Here is a 6,000-nt window from a genome sequence, read left to right as displayed (position 1 = left end):
TTTCCCAGAACCTCAAAGGACCATTGCAGAAAAACAGAAAAAGAGGCCTGCTATGATAATATAAATGAATACTCATCTTGGGGAAATAATCTTCCAAAATTTTCACTTACTCCAACATAGTACAAGTACTAAGAAGAGTTCACTCATTATCTACTGTTCAGCTGAGCAGCCACATCCTGTTACAGTTTACCTTCTAAAAGTCATACGTACACAGGGCAGGTTCATGGTTAGAAACATGAACTGTGTTGCTGGAATGCCTGGATTTAACTTCTGGATGTACCACTTACGAATTGGGTAACTGTGGGCAAAGTTCTTAGTTTCCTTATCTGTATTATGGGGATAATAGCTCATACCTCATAAGTTTTGGAAACTATAGGAAATGATATGTATAAAGCATTTGGAATAGTACCTGGCAGATATGTGTTGGCTGTTATCATTAGATACATTTTCCCCCAGGTCCTTTAATAATACGAGTTTGGGGGAATAGAATATTCAATGAATAAATCATCTTGAAAACATTGATTTAAAAAGTAACTCATGTCAGTGTGCTTTAAAGGCTAAAACAGCTCTTACCTTTCCCCTGCTGATTCTTTTTTTTTTAAAGTAGAGATATGCCTGCTTCTTTGGAATAGCTGTCCACCACAGATAAATATTACTTTGTGCTACTGGGTGTGTTCAGTGTGTAAATAGATCGTGGGAACACAAGAGGCTAGTTTTTCAAGTTTCTGCTCCTTGCACTCCATGAGTGTCAGGTAGTCCAGCATTCTACAGTTTGTGCATTTGAAAGAAAAGTAAGCCTACAAAAGTGTTCTATCCATCAGATTGAGGTAAGAATACTGTGTCTAGTGGACTTTAGTGTGACATCTTCTTTCTTGATTTTTATATTTTGTGTTTGTGAGGTGGGGTTTGGTTTCAGGAAATGAAAGACTAATCTCACCATTTGGTTAAAAGGAAAAAGACAGGAATATATAAAGAAGGGGCATTTTGGCCAATGGGCTGCTCTGTAAGTTTGATGGAATGAGGAGGGAGGTATAGGTATCTTCTTGTTATTAGCATTTAATTTAATCTACAAATTGAAGCATTGCTCTAGATCCCACTGAACATAGGAGCAATTATGTATCTATGACATAATCAATTTCATAACAGAAGTACTGTGTCATTTTGCCAAATCTATTACACCTCTAGGTATAAAGTAGTAGTCCTTTTGCTCTGAATTTCTTTTCTTTGTTAGATAAGTCAGATTTTATTTAGCACCATTGAATTGTTCTTTGCTTTCACTCCTATTCTTGATACGGTGACATATCTAGTATGGATATATATTTAGTATGATTGCTGAAGTTTGAAAGCCTTGGAATAAGTTCAATATGGATATGATGTTTTTAACACCACAGGAAGATGAGATACTGACTGTGAATATGAATATAATACACTAGAGAGATGCATCAGGTTTTAAAATATTTCTCTTTAATATGGATTGTTTTAATTAGCTAGACCATCGTCCTCATTTAAGTCAAAACTGCATTTTGCAACATATCAGAGTATGTATTTGGAGAACAAAGGAGGTATCTATTTAAAGCATTCAAAGTCATGACTAGAAAATATTATATATGATAATAAATTTTAAATACTGCTTAAATCTTGGCCTCCTTAAAATGTCTTTCAAGCATAGACACTGAGTGTTTAAATTTTTCACTTCATAATACAGTTTGTATGTTGTTTAGATAACAGCTTAAACACAAGACTGTTATAATTTAAAGCCTATGGCTTAAGTGCATAAAGACATTCAATTGGACATCAATCAAATTCTTAAACAGATCCCTCTATCCCCGTGTGCATAAAAACATGTACACAAATATGTATTTACATATGGGCAACTAATATCTGGGAAACAGATAAGGAAAAAGGTGAGAAGATGTCTTTTTGTTGTCAAATCATGTTTATTCTATGTACTTAGGATTTCTGAAATGCTCTACCAGTCTGTGGTAATTAGCTGTGCTGTCATTCAACTTATTCAAGTTTGACAACGTGTTCTAATAATTTAGGGAATACAATAATAAAATACTTCTTTTTACTTCTTTGTGTCCTGGAGACACATCTAGTATTTTTGTTGAAATGACTTTCTTATAATCATTTTGTATGTTAAGAGAAGGAAGTGCAACTTGAATTTGTGAAACATGCAGTTTGTTTTACCTAAGCCTTATTACTCAATGACATATGTTATGGCTATCTTGCCAGCATATGTAAACATTTAGCTATAATCCTTTCTATTTAGAATTTACTTGTAACTACGTTTTTGTATATCCCATATGTTGTTTGTGTTTGCACTCACTCTCACCCATTTACTCCCACACACATCCACATATTTTGGATGATTTCATGGAATGCTTTTTTCTTTTCACTTATTTCCGTCTGTGCTGGATCTTCGTTGCTGCACGCAGGTTTTCTCTCGTTGCAGCGAGCAGGGTCCACTCTCTAGTTGTGTTGCTCAGGCTTCTCATTGTGAGGCTTCTCTTGTTGCAGAGCTCTAGAGCGTGGGCTCAGTAGTTGTAGTGCATGGGCTGAGTTGCTCCGTGGCCTGTGGGATCTTCCCTGACCAGTTATCGAACCTGTGTCCATTGCATTGGTAGGCAGATTCTTTACCACTGGACCACAAAGGAAAACCCCATCAAGGGACTTGAAATTTGTCTTGAATGTGGGTCCATTCCAGGCTACGTCTTTCTGTGGGTAGTATCATTTTCTTGACTTCTGTTTCTTTACCCTGCTTTATTCCATCTTCCTTGATGCCTAGTCCATGGAGTTCTGATTCTACTCAAGATAGCACTAGTAAAGCAGGTAGGTCCCCTTACTTCCATCACTTGTAGAGTTGGCAACTATAGTGACTGCCTTAAGTTCTTGAAGATCATCTGGAAGTCAGGCAGAGCTGTTAGAAGGACAAAATCTGATAAATATATAGTGTCCTAGGGTAGGAAGTCCACCTGATCTGTTATATCATTTGAGCAAGAACACATCTCTAAGAAATGGTTAATTAAATCTTCCTCTATTATTATACTACCCACTTTCTCTGTTTTAAAATCCCACTTTCTGTAAATTGCCCTATGACATGACATCTACCTTCATTGGTTTATTGACACTGTATTTCCAAGGGTCATTTGTGGTGCTTTTAGGAAATCTAATTATGTTCATTCATTTATCTATTGATTCCCCTATTCAGTAACTGTTTATTTAGTAACATGTAAACATGGGCACTACTAGGTGCTGAAGTTACAGTAGGAAACACTGAAAGTTTGCCTTTAAGTACCTCTGTTCTAGTTAGGAATGATGCCAATTTACTCAAGTAATTTATTTTAAATGTAATAAGTGCTGTGAGGTATACTTATTCGAATCCTCATTCCATTTGACTCCTTTGCTTTATGTGGCATTCATTGTCACTTCCTACTTCTTGAATTTTTTCCAATCTTAATATCTGTTATTCTACACTATCTCTTCAGCTACTTTTCTACCACTTTCCCTCTTGTTTCTTCTTCTCTTCCCTAAGTGATGGTTTCCCCCTAGGTATTATCATTTGGGCCATAATGAATTACTTGTTTTCTTGGCCTGTGCCTTCTATCGACTCATAGTTTTAAATATCACCCCTAAGTGAATGCCTCCAAGTTATCCATTTCTAGGTTTTTCTATCTGCTGTATGTTTTCCTACTTGTACATCCAAGTCCAACTGTCACCCAATGTTCTTCAGGATTGTAGCCAAACTCACTTTTATGTGAAACCAATTCCTCTTTCATCCATGTTTCTGTTAATGGCATTGATGGTCTCCTGGCTTCTCATGTTTGACACCTTGAAATCAGTTTTGCATTTAATTTCTCATTGACTCTCAATACCTAAACCACTACCAAGTTTTTTCATTTCTTTCATGATAATCTAGCTACTATCTATCCTTTCTCATCTCCTTTTTCTGTTGTTTTTCCTTCTATTCTGTGTTTTCTCATCCTCCCCTCCCCGAGAGTCATCTTGAATTCAGAGTCTTGGTTATATTCTAGCTCCATCAGAAAATCCATCCCCAGAAAGTCCCTATCTCATAGGTATCTTCTTTTTCTAAACCTTCAGAACAAAATAATGGAAGTGATGGGAATAACAGGTTTTGGTAGCCAAAGACGCAGGGTTAAGCTCTGTTCTACCTGTCACTACCTCCTTTACATTTTTGCTGTCTGTGAGCCTGTTTCCTCATAGTTATCCTATCTTGCATAATGGTCACAAGGAACAAATAAGATCATGGAGGTGAAGTCATTTAAAACCATGAAGCACTAGGTAAATATTAAAGTAAGATTTGTTAATATAAGAGTAACTCAGGGGCGGGGACCAAGGTTCTGGGTCTTAACTATACCCAGGAAGTATAGTGTAGGGTTAAGTTTGAATCCCACTTTTGCTACTGACCAGGTGTGAAACTAAGAAAATTTAGCTTCTCTGTTCCTGTGTCCTCATCAGTAAAATGGGAGTAATAATTGTTTGCACTCAGAGGGGTGTTGTTTGATTTAAAGGATTAACAGATGTAAAATACTTACAAAACAGTGCCTGACCTATAGTAATTGCTCTATAAGTGTGAGAGGTGGTGCTGGAGGCCAGTGACATGTAGATACAAGGTGGGAGTGAGTTATTATTAATAGAACTGAGTCACCAGGTGAGGATCAGGTGTAGTAAAGATGGAAACACAGAGCCGTGGAGCAGCCACTTAAACCTGGCTGAATCCCTCATCATTGAGATCACAAATGGCCCTGTCATCATTGTCATCACAAATGGCTGTCCTTTTGTGTGAATAGATGTGCATAAGGAGATACGAACATTCTGAGTAACTATTTGGAGATAATGGTATTTCAGGCACATTTTTGTTGTTGTTAAAGAGAAAAGAATGGTAAGCAGTTAGCCCTTATAGAGTCATGAAATATGTTGATATGTCATGGAATCAAAATATCAGTATCCAATTTGCATTCCTTTTACTTATTTTTCTTCTCTAATTGCCATGGCTAGGACTTCCAAAACTATGTTGAATAGCAATGACAAAAGTGGACATCCATGTCTTATTCTTGATCTTAGAGGAAATGTTTCCAGGTTTTCCTCATTGAAAATGATGGGAATATAAATTCATAAAGCCACTATGGATTATAGTAGGAAGTTTCCTTAAAAAACTAAAAATAGAATTACTTTATGACTCAGTAATCCGACTACTAGGCTTATATCCTGAGAAAACCATAATTCAAAAAAATACATGCACCCCAATGTTCACTGCAGCACTGTTTACAATAGGCAGGGCATGCTGCTGCTAAGTCACTTCAGTCGTGTCCGACTCTGTGCGACCCCATAGACGGCAGCCCACCAGGCTCCGCCGTCCCTGGGATTCTCCAGGCAAGAACACTGGAGTGGGTTGCCATTTCCTTCTCCAATGCATGAAAGTGAAAAGTGAAAGTGAAGTCGCTCAGTCATGTCCGACCCTCAGCGACCCCATGGACTGCAGCCTACCAGGCTCCTCTGTCCATGGGATTTTCCAGGCAAGAGTACTGGAGTGGGGTGCCATTGCCTGGAAGACACCTAAATGTCCATTGACAGATGAATGGATAAAAAAGGTGTGGTAGATATATTCAGTGGAATATTAGCCATAAAAAGGAACAAAATTGAGTTATTTGTAGAGATGTAAATGGATGTAGAGTCTGTCATACAGAGAGAAGTATTAATAAGTCAGAAAAGTATTGTATATTGACACGTGAAATCTAGAAAAATGGTACACAATGAACCTATTTGTAGAAAAGGAATAAAGATGTAGACATAAAGAATGGACATGGGGACATAGCGGAGGAAGGGGAGGGTGGGATGAATTGAGAGATAAGAACTAAGTTATCTAAACTACCCTGTGTAAAATAGCTAGCTAGTGGGAAGCTGCTGTATTGCACAGGGAGCTTCGCTTGGTGCTCTTTGGTGACCCAGAGGGGTGGGAGGGAGGCCTAAGAGTTAGGA

General features: G+C 37.6%; 1 protein-coding gene across 1 annotated transcript in view; it reads left to right on the top strand.

Moving 5' to 3' along the window:
* Positions 1-741: 741 nt before the first annotated feature.
* SYTL5 (synaptotagmin like 5) overlaps positions 742-6,000 on the top strand; it is a 142,821-nt gene continuing 137,562 nt past the window's right edge. Inside the window, exon 1 of the mRNA XM_061410450.1 lies at positions 742-827. The gene's annotated coding sequence lies outside the window, so the exon portion shown is untranslated. The remainder of the gene's footprint in view (positions 828-6,000) is intronic.

This window comes from Bos javanicus, chromosome X (genome assembly GCF_032452875.1).
Source record: "Bos javanicus breed banteng chromosome X, ARS-OSU_banteng_1.0, whole genome shotgun sequence".
Classification (NCBI taxonomy): domain Eukaryota; kingdom Metazoa; phylum Chordata; class Mammalia; order Artiodactyla; family Bovidae; genus Bos; species Bos javanicus.
This window is presented reverse-complemented; position numbering and strand designations above follow the sequence as displayed.